Source organism: Rattus norvegicus, chromosome X (genome assembly GCF_036323735.1).
Source record: "Rattus norvegicus strain BN/NHsdMcwi chromosome X, GRCr8, whole genome shotgun sequence".
In the NCBI taxonomy this organism is placed as follows: Eukaryota; Metazoa; Chordata; class Mammalia; order Rodentia; family Muridae; genus Rattus; species Rattus norvegicus.
In genome coordinates this window covers 21,648,804-21,660,252 of record NC_086039.1, presented here as the reverse complement: position 1 = coordinate 21,660,252, position 11,449 = coordinate 21,648,804, and the positions used below count along the sequence as shown (strand labels likewise).

The 11,449-nt window shown below is 36.2% G+C and overlaps 1 protein-coding gene across 1 annotated transcript in view; it reads left to right on the top strand.

Moving 5' to 3' along the window:
• The first annotated feature begins 8,461 nt into the window (after positions 1–8,461).
• Positions 8,462–11,449, top strand: part of Foxr2 (forkhead box R2) — a 33,681-nt gene continuing 30,693 nt past the window's right edge. The window contains exon 1 of the mRNA XM_039100345.2: positions 8,462–8,834. The gene's annotated coding sequence lies outside the window, so the exon portion shown is untranslated. The remainder of the gene's footprint in view (positions 8,835–11,449) is intronic.

The window sequence follows — 11,449 nt, the reverse complement described above, 5'->3', positions numbered from 1 at the left end:
CCTATCTCAAAGGACAGAGGGATCAGTGAAAGATACCTTGTGGCAATCAGTGGCTCCATGTGCACATACTCATACACGTGAGCATGCACGCAAACACGCACACGGAATACGCACAAAAAATGAAAAGAAATAACACATAATGAAAAAATACAAATTAAATCAAGTACTGAATATGTGAAAAGCAATAAATTTATATGATTTACAAAAAATGTAGAGAAAATTCATCACAATTAAACAACATGATAGGTATTTCTGTAGGTTTGGGTTTTTTGGGTTTTTTTGTTTTTGGTTTTTACTTTTTTTAAGATTTTATTCATATATTCTACATAAGTACACTGTCGCTGTCTTCAGACACACCAGAAGAGGGCATCAGATCTCTTTACAGATGGTTGTGAGCCACCATGTGGTTGCTGGGAATTGAACTCAGGACCTCTGGAAGAGCAGCTGGTGCTCTTAACCGCTGAGCCATCTCTCTAGTGCCAGACTCTTCATTCTATTGATATGATGTGTAATTACTAATTTCATGTATTACTTTGACTGACAAAAAGGTGTCTGTATGAGATTAACATTGGAATTGCCAAATAAATAAAGCACACACATTGTGCTATTCAGTATGGGTAGGGCTTACCCACTCCATTGAATAAAACAAATGAGAGGACAAATAAGAATTTATCTTCTCAGCTTTCTGTCTCCAAGCTGGAGCTTTAGTTTTTCCAGGCCTTCAGATTTGGATAGAGCCATGTCATCATCAATTTTCTTGAGTCCTTGACTTACACATTGCTGATCTTCTCTCTCCCTAATTATGTGATTTAAGTACTTATAACAGTGTTCTCTCGGACTGGAGAAATGGCTCCGTGGTTAAGAGCACTGACTGCTCTTCCAGAGGTCCTGAGTTCAATTACCAGCAACCACATGGTGGCTCACAACATCTGTAATGAGATCCGATGCCCTCTTCTGGTGTGTCTGAAGACAGCTACAGTGTGCATATAGAATAAAATAAATAAATCTTTTTTAAAAAAAGAAGCTTTTTCTGCTACTTAGCATAGTAAAAGTCATATATGAGAACACCACAGATAATGCAATACCCATCAGTTAAAGGTGACAAACTTCATTGGAAGGATCAGAAACAAGCAAGGATTGCTACTTTCACCACATATATTTAACTTAACACTGGAAATGTGGACTAATTAGGAAACCGACATAATGAACTAGCTTTCAAATTAAAAACTAAAATAAACTATATGTTTATCGATGACATGATTTTATGTATATAAAATCCTAAAGACTCCACAAAAACACATGTTAAAACAGCAAAATAAGAGGCAAACTATCTGGCCACAAGAGCCCGTTGCAGTTGTATTCCCGTTGCTAACATCCTGAGAGGACAAATCACCGGTTGTATGGAATATGCAGTGCATGCCTGTAATTACACTCCTGGGAGGCTGGCGCGTAAATACCAAGAGTGTGGGATAAGCCAGAGCTACACAGTTACTTCTAGGCTATAAACACCTACAATAAAGAATTCTTACAAAGTAATGTACACTGAGGAAAGCGAACAAACTGTGGCTGGAAGCAATTAAAAACCCAAGGAAGTGGCAAAGCAGCATCATATTTTCATGGATTGGGAGAGTCTGTATTACCCAAAGCAAATTGCGTATTCATGGAATAACCACCATGGTCCTAAATAACATTTTAAAATATTCATCCTAAAATTTATATGCAATCACAAGGGATCTTGAAATAGTAAATGAGACAAAAATGGGAAGAAACACATGTCTTGATTTAAATATACAGTATGAAAACTATAATATTTACAAGAATAGATGAAAGAATACTATTGTCAAAATTGTCAAATTCCGGCCTTGATCCCCTCATCGAAACACCAATTTAATGGATACCCATGGACAAACATACCTATAGAGGAATCTAGACTCTAAATCAGAACTTACAGAACAGCACAGGACCAAAAAGCTGAGGAAGCATATTGAAAAAGGGTAAAATATAGGGTAGGAGAAATGTCTCAGCAGTTAAGCGTACTGGCTACCCTTGCGGAGGATGCATATCTGATCCCCAGAACCTGCACCGCAGTTCACATTCATCTGTGATTTCAGTTTCAGCAAATGTGACCCCCTTTTCTGGTCTCTGCAACATCAGACACGAACATGGTGTGCATACACACTTGCAGGCAAAACAGCCGTACACATAAAACAAAATAACAAAAAAGAAATTTAAAAGAAAGAAAGGGTATTTCTCGTGATTAATACTGGGACTTTTGTTAGACAGCCTATGGCTCTTGTGAGATTAATGTCAATCCAAGTGGCATAACTTCATTAAAAATATGTATCCACATAGGTATGTATATATATATACATAGATGTATATTACATGTACTTTTAGGTAAATAAAAAGTAATGGGATTCCTTATGGCTTTTTCATACACCCTTAGTGTTATTTTTCTCTCCTCCTTCTGTATTGGTCTCTCCTTCTCCTCTGCAATTACCTTCTGTCACTTTTATCATTTCCCACTTCACAGCATTTGTCCCCTGCTTAGTATTCCTTGCTCACCTTGCATAGTCCCTTTCTACCGTTCTGGTTTCTGTGGTTAGCACTGTAAGTTTACGGCCTGTACACAGGGTGAGTTTAAGGGCATTTAAATTTTTTTCAAATATATTTTATTAGGTCTTTGAGAATTTCACACAATGTAGTGGATATTCACCCTCCCTCCTCCAATCCTTTCCAGATCCATCCACCCTTCTCTTCTCACCCAACTTCCAACTCCCCTCTTTATAGTGTAATAATTGTATATATATATATATATATATATATATATATATATATATATATTCACAAAATGAAGTTATGTCATTTGGGATGATAATGCTCCCTTAAGAGCAGCTATACACTATCCATTTTAGTTGTTGATCAGAGGAACCCAAGAGATTCTCCCAAACAATATAGGTTATTGCAATTGTCCTTGGTTACCTCTCAAAACTTGAAGGTAAAACCCTATTGCTGAGGATATCATAGACTTCACACAGGACTTGGAGAAATAGAACTGTAACTGACATAGAACCCTGTCCCTGAGGAGTGACTTTCAGAGTATTTAAAGGTACCCTGCAAACTCCCAAGGGAAAATAATGAAGCAATATTCCTAAACAACTATAATGCCAAGAACGGCAATGGCAAGATATTGCCACTTGTACAGTAGTGGCACTTATATCTTGACAGTAACCGACTTCTATTGAGTTTGATGAAGGACCACTCAACAAGAGGGAAATCATGCCTCGTACTAGAAACCCATGACTGGTGCAGTCAAGCACTCTAGAGGAGAACCAACCATTGCCACTTTCTTAAACCACCAGAATTTCTAATGCATTTAAATAGTTATCCATATCCCACAGATAAATGTAGCTCTCATTCCTCATTGCAGAAGTATATTTTTGCAGCAAATAGAGACTACAACAGAGATCCACAACTGGTCCAAACGCAGAGCAACTGATCATGAAGCACCCAGCACCAACTGATGCATCCATAACACAGCACCTACAACTAAGAGAAGTTGAGTGGACCGTAAGAGCCAGAGGATCAAGGCATCTGCTGTGGGCCAATGTGTTCTAGACATGACACAGAAGCTACACACATGGCGTCTCTACAGTGTGGTTTCATTCCCAAGACCTAAGCAAGCACAATACCAGCTGAAACAGCAACAAGGAGAGAAATCTCACAAAGCCCCAAGCCTAGATGAAGAGCTGCAAGCATTAATGGCTAAGAAATGGGTGGGGGGATCAGCTTTCTCCAGGTTCAGATGCCTGAAAAACTATCAAATGAGCAACACTAAACAGACTTAGAAAGTTGTATTCACACACACACACACACACACACACACACACACACACACTAATTAATGAAGAAGTTATGAATTTGAAAGCAAGCATGAGGGACACAAGAGGATTTGGAGGCTGGCAAGGGGTGGAAATGATGCAAATACAGTACTCATGTATGAAAATCTCAAAATTACATTTTTTAAAATTTTTTAAAGATTTATTTTATTATATATGAGTACACTGTAGCTGTCTTCAGACACACCAGAAGAGGGCATCAGATCCCATTACAGATGGTTGTGAGCCACCATGTGGTTGCTGGGAATTGAACTCAGGACCTCTGGAAGAGCAGTCAGTGCTCTTTAACCTCTGAGCCATCTCTCCAGCCCTAAAATTAAGTTTTAAATTAAAAATTTGTAAATAAAAGGGGCACATTATAACTAATGTTGTAGAAATAAAACAGGTCATAGTGCACTATTACATACCAAATCCGTGGCATGAAAGACACACATAATTAAAACAATGTTACACTACCAAACTTGAGCAAACAATACACGGAAAACCTGGATACCTTAAAACAAACGATGAGACTGAATCAGTAATCAAAAAATCTCCTCAGATCCCAGGATCAGATGACTGCACCGATAATGCAGTTGCTTAAACAAGCCTGAACAATGACAACACCAGTTGCCATGTCAACATAGATGGGGAAAGTATCACAAGACCCCATACCGAGATGAACTGCTACAGGCAACTAATACTAGGAGAAGGAGACTCCTTCTTCGCTAGAGATAAGTCCCCTACCAGGCTATCAAATCCCAAGTGGTCAGTCTGAATCTCATATGCATAAGAGCAACACTAAAGTGTGTGTGTGTGTGTGTGTGTGTGTGTGTGTGTGTGTGTGTGTGTGTGTAAAACAACCCTAATTATAAAAAGAAGTCATGAATTTGAAAGCAAGTGTGAGAATGCAGAAAGAGTTTTAAGTGGAAGAGACAAGGGTGAAAATGATGCAAATATAGTAAGTATAGTGTATGAGATTGTAAAATAAAAATGAAAATTATTAGGAATACAAGTAAAAATGGACCATGGGCAGGGGGACGGGGGGAGCAATAGTGACAAATTTAGTAAGGTAAATGTAATTTGAGAGGAGGAATGGGGGTTAAGGATAACTTGGACGGGGGGGGAGTCAACACAGAAGAACAATGACGGAGAAGGGCAAAATAACAGTAAAGGTATCTGAAGAAGTCATAAGAAATCATAGTATTATCTATTTACCTAAAATTACATCTAAGCCATAGAAGTCTATGTGTATACATATATTCATATCTACATACTTTAAATGAAAAGTTTCCCTAGTGCTTAAAAAAACACCAGGCATGAGAAGCTCCGTTATGAGTTGTTGGTCAATGCAGTCCAAGAGACTCCCCCAAACATTATAGGCTATTGTTATTGCCCTTGGTTCACCCCCAGAAGTGGAATGTAAGTTCCCATTGTTGAAGACACCATGTACTTCTGCTATAGAGCCCAGAGGCTCCTGAGACTCCTGAGCTGGAACTAACCTGAAAGAAAGTCTCTTCCCTGAAGAATAGCTTTCATGGAACCTGATAATCCCATGCAAGATTCCAAGAGAGGAAAATTATCAATAGTCCCAGCTGTAACAGTGTCTGAGTTAGGGTTACTACTGCTGTGATGAAACACTATGACCAAAAATAATTTGTGGAGGAATGGATTTGTTTGTCTTACATATCCAGAGTCACTGTTCACTGAGGGAAGCTAAGACTGGTATTTAAACCAGGAGGAAACTTGCAGGCAGGAGTTGATGCAGAGGCCATGGAGAAGCACGGCTTACTGGCTTGCTCTCATGACTTACTTTGCTTGCTTTCTCAAGAACCGCCAGCCCAGGGGTGGTACAACCCACACTGAGTTGCACCCTCCCCTCAATCATTAATTAAGAAAATGCTCTAAAGACCTGCCTAACCTTATGGAGGCATTTTTCTAAATTAAGGCTCGGTCTTCTCAGATGACTCTAGCTTGTGAAAAGTTTACATAAACCTATGAACTGCCACAATGACCAGCATGGCATGCCAACCCCAAGGGTGCAATAGACGTACTCCATATGTTAGCAATAACAAACAATTCTCTAATTGGATCTCCCTACCACTCAGCATGAGGGAAATAGTACCTGGTACTGGAAACCTAGCCAACTACCAGGGTCCAGTGACGTGATAAGTCATGGAGAAGCATCCACAAATGGTCCTTTTCTAAATCAGCATAGTTACTAACTGCATTATAAAAACTTATTTTTGTGTTCACAGATAAGTATAGTTCTAACCCCTCAAAAAAGAAACTTCTTTTTGTCATAGACAGAGACCATCACAAAACATTGCAACTTACTGAAGTGATTCTGTCTTGCCCAGCTCCAGTGAATACATCTGTAACCCAATTCTAACACCTAAGGCTCAGGGAACCTTGCAGAAGAGGGGACAGAAAGATTGTAAGAGCTGGAGGAACAGAATGTCTTCTGCTTTGAGATTGTGTCTCCTAGAAATGTCAGGGAAGCTATACATGAAGTCTCAGCAACATAGCTGCCTAAACAGGAATGAGGACGGCACTAATGGATATGCTAACATGAAAGGAGGAAATTTCATGTGACCTAACCCTACTTAAAGAACTACAGGTAACTAAAGAATGCTAAGAGTGGAAGAAATAGTCTTTCCTGGGGAAGATTCCACCAACTGATTATGAAATACCAAACTGTAACCCCTGAAATCATAAATATACCAGTAACATTATGCAGATTGGGAATATAATTATATTTATATAATTATACTTATCATTAAGCAATTCGATAATTATAAGATGTTGTAATTATATACTAATTTCAAAAATAAAATAGGAAAGGGGGCATATAACCAATACCACACAAATAAAGAAGATCATAACATACTGTTATGATGAATTAGATAGCAACTATTGACATGAAAGAAACTAATAATTAAATCAACATGTTACCAAATTTTAATGAAATACAAAAAACATGAGTATATTAAAAACAAATTATGAGAATGATTCAGTAATCAAAAAACCTCATCAAATCGCAGAATCGGATAGCTTCATAGGTTCATATGGTTGCCTAAACAAAACACAAAAAATAACACCAGGCAACATGCCAACATGGATGAGAGAAATATCATATGGCTCACCCCTAGAAGAGCAGTCTTAGTAAACTAACGGTTGCTAAGAGAGGGAAAATCATTCTTCTCTAAAGAAGGCAAAATACATATAATTAGGAACAACACTAAAGTGCCTAAGCAGGAGATATATGTGTATGTGTGTGTGTAAAAATCTGACATATATAATATATATTTGTATATACCTATTATATGTATATATACATGCACATACATATTTTGCTATGTAGCTCAGACTAACCTGATAGTCTGTTTCTATATCTTTTTGCTATATTTATTAATATACATTTTGCATGTTAGAATATAGTATATAATTAATTATATATAATTGTTTATACATTTATTATATATTATATAGTATATATAAAGTAATATATAATATATTAGCATATAATATTGTGTTATATATTATACATAGATATATTTATATAGAAATATATAATGCATATATTTATGTATAATATGTAACATATTTGATATTTATAAATATATTATGAAAATATAATACGTAGTATTTGATATTATTTATAAATATATTATATACATTTAATATAATAGTATGTAAATATTATATAAAATTTATAATATATGATAATATTATATATACTATTATATTATCTTAATATAAAAATATATAATATGAAATATAACTTGTATATTATATTTCTATATTTGTATATAAATATTTCTTTCTATATATACAAATAAATACATATCCAAATATCTATAATATATTATATATATTAGATAACATAGTATTATATATTATATATTTTCTATTATATTATAATTTGTTATAATATTTAAAGTAATAATATAATTTAATTCAATAATATATTATCGATCAGTTACTATATAATATATTCTATATTTTGTGCATTATATATAATGACATATTTACATGCATATTAACATATTATGTGTAAATATATTTATATTTTAGAGAGCAAGAGACTGACTCTCATGCTATCAAGACAGTCTCAAAATAATAAAAATCAAATAGTTACAGGTTACAAAATCAATATGTAAATTTTTGTCATATTTGTATGCATTAATGATGAACTAACTAAAAAGAAAATTGAGAAGTCCAATCTACTATAATATCAAATAATAACTATAATACAATAAAAATACTTATAAACTTAAGAAACAATGTAAGAAATCTATATACAATGTATGTTTGCCTGTAGCAGTATCCTTTTTTTCACTGTAGCTACATTCAGACACACCAGAAGAGGGCATCAGATCCCACTACAGATGGTTGTGAGCTACCATGTGGTTGCTGAGACTTAAACTCAGGACCTCTGGAAAAGCAGTCAGTGTCCTAACCGCTGAGCCACCTCTCCAGCCCCCATGGGTTCATTTCTAAGGAGTAATTTCTGTATTTACCTAAGTATGGCCTGTGTTTTCCTATGTCATAGGCTGATACAACTCAAGGGTTTTCTATTAGGAGGCTTTTGTTTAGGCCTGCCCACAGCAGTAAAGTTATTCTTCCTCATAAGGCTAGCTCCTAGACAACACTCTGCATTTGGGTCCCCTTCATGGCACAGACAGATTTACAGTTGACGCAACCACACATACAAAGTTTCATTTCATTTCTATTGGCAGGTTTAAATTTAGCCCCGCCTCCAGGATGTTTTTGTTCATAGGCCAATTCTAATGCTTACATCAGCAAGCTTGTCCTATAGGAAAAGCCTGTTGAGATCTGCTTCTAGAACGTTCTGTCTGCTTTTGTTAGTGATGGTAATACATGTTTTTTTCCCCGCTATTTCCAGTCATTTGGGCAGCTCTGTGATATTAGAGTCACTTGTCTTCGATCTAGGTAGGCATTTGGGAGTTTTTTTCAAGCACTTGTGGCTTCCTGTCAATATTAGTAGCCCTCTGGGAGTTTACCGAACTTTTTACAATTTTTTTAGTCAATCCCCCTACAAATATCAGTATTCCCATAAATATTATGTTTCTAAAAGCTATATAATATTCTTTAATGTGGTTTTGCTGTTTATTCCACGGGCTCCTATACTGACAGATATTGAACCATTCTTTTCATTTTCCAACAATGGTTTGTAAAAGTGGCATACCCTTTCTATTCGAGTCAGTTTCTATGCTGCTATCTTAGCGAGTCCTTTTGGGGGAGCGGGGAATTTAACTAATCTCTCTGGTGTTTTTATAAATGCTCTTACTTTTCTAGGATGTCTACCTAGAAGCAAAAACTTGGTGATTCTTAAAGTACAACGCTTATGACTTTTTCATTTTGTACATTTATTATTTATTGGGGTGAGGGTGGGGGCATATGTATGGGTTCATGTGGTACTCAGAAGACAACTTCTAGGAATCAGTTCTCTGCTTTCACAGTTAGGTCTTAGGGATGGAACAAACATCGACTCCACCCCCATCCCACCCGCACCCTCATCCATACCCCCACATGCCTGTCTGCACCCCACCCTCCCCTGCCCACAGGAACCCTTACACTCCCACACCCACCCACCCCTCCCTGCCCATACCCCACCCACACCCAAACAGGCTCACACCCCCTATACCCCCCACCTCCAACCACCCCACCCACTCACCCACACCCCCCACACAGACACACACAGACACACACACACACACACACACACACACACACACACACACACACACACACACACACACGGGCTTACTGGCCAAGAATTATAATTTTTAATAAGTGGTAGCAAACAGTTCCGTCAGTTTATCCTCGCACACGTAGGTGAGAATTTCCCTTCTTTGTCAAAGCTAGGTGTTAGTTCCTAACTTTTTGATTTGCCAAAACAAGTGTGTGAAAGGGTATCCGGATAATTTTTCTGAAAATACAACCCCTGTGTGTATTCCTCTTTAATTTTCCTGTTTATGTGGATTAAAACTCTGCCCGCATGTTTTTAAATTTATATATTTAAGACACTGCTGTTTTGCAGCATTTATAATTTCTTTTAAATGAACGCATATTGTCCATATTGAGCAACAAATTTTATTATTTAAAATAACAATTTTTAAAGAACTATATTGAAACGCGTAGCTTTTGTTCAAATTCTAACAGAGTAGTCCATTATAATATTTATATCTAAATTACACAGCCTTTTGCTCTCTGTGGTTATCAGTTTGCTTACTTGCTTTTTTGCTGTTTTGTTTTATTTTTCGAGACAGGGTTTCTCCTGTGTAGCCTGGGCAATCCTGGAACTCATTCTGTAGACCATACTAGCCTTGAACTCACAGAGATCCTCCTGCCTCTGCCTTCAGGGTGCTGGAATTAAAAGTGTGTGCCACCACTGTGTGGTTTCTTTTTCACCCTCTTATAGATCTTTATTTTTAGTCTCTTACACTTTTATTTATGCTTATCCTCTGACTAAAGGTCTGCCCAGCTGGGTTCCAGTCAAGCTTCTTTCAAAATTTTGTTTGTATCAATATTTTGCCTTTGTAACTTTTCCAGAAGTCTGCCTCCTCTAATCCAAACTACATACATACATACATACATACATACATACATACATGCATACGTATATATGTACATACATACATGTTTCTAGGATGCCCACGTACAAGCAAAAAATGGTGAATCTTGAAATACACCAATTATATATTTTAAAATTTTTTACATTTATTATTTATTGGGGTGCATACCGTTTCCTGTGGCGATCAGAGGACAGTTTTCAGGAATATATACACATATAATTTATTTAAATATATAAATATTTTTATATTTAAAAATGTAAAAACATTTATATCTGAATATAACATAAATTAAATATATAAATTTAATTATTTAAATAACTAAATTATAGATATCTATATATGTATAGATATGTATATATACATATCTATACATGTATATACACATGCAGCAACAATTAAAAAAAGAGAGGTCATGAATTTGAAAGAGAGCAAGGAGCGTTGTATGGGAGGTTTTGGAGGGAGGGACTAAAAGGAGAAATAATGTGATTATATTATTCTTTCAAAAATAAATATGGGAGATGAAAACTTAGTAGGTGCAGAAATAAATTAACACATAATAACCTATGTAAAACACACTACAAAAGCATGATAGAATCTCTCTTGTATACGTACTTAAAACTAGAGTTTCTAGGTTCTAACCCTGAGTTACTTTCAAAATGACTGCGGCTGCCTATATTTTGCAAGCTCACCTTTTTTGTTGTTTAGCTTGAGGTTCTTTGAATAATAGTGAGGTCTCCAGTGGCTTCTGTTTGAATAATAGTGAGGTCTCTGGCATTTTTATTATTTGGTCCTTTGTTTTTTGTTTTTCTTCCTGCAAATTGAGCTCTGTGTGTGGTTTGCCAGTTCTACAAAGTTGTTTGATCTTTTCTTATTGATATGTCTAAGTCCTTCATGGGGTTCTAAGCTTCCTAGGCAGTCCTAAATCCCCTATGCATTCCTAAATCCCTTATGCATTCCTAAATCGCATGT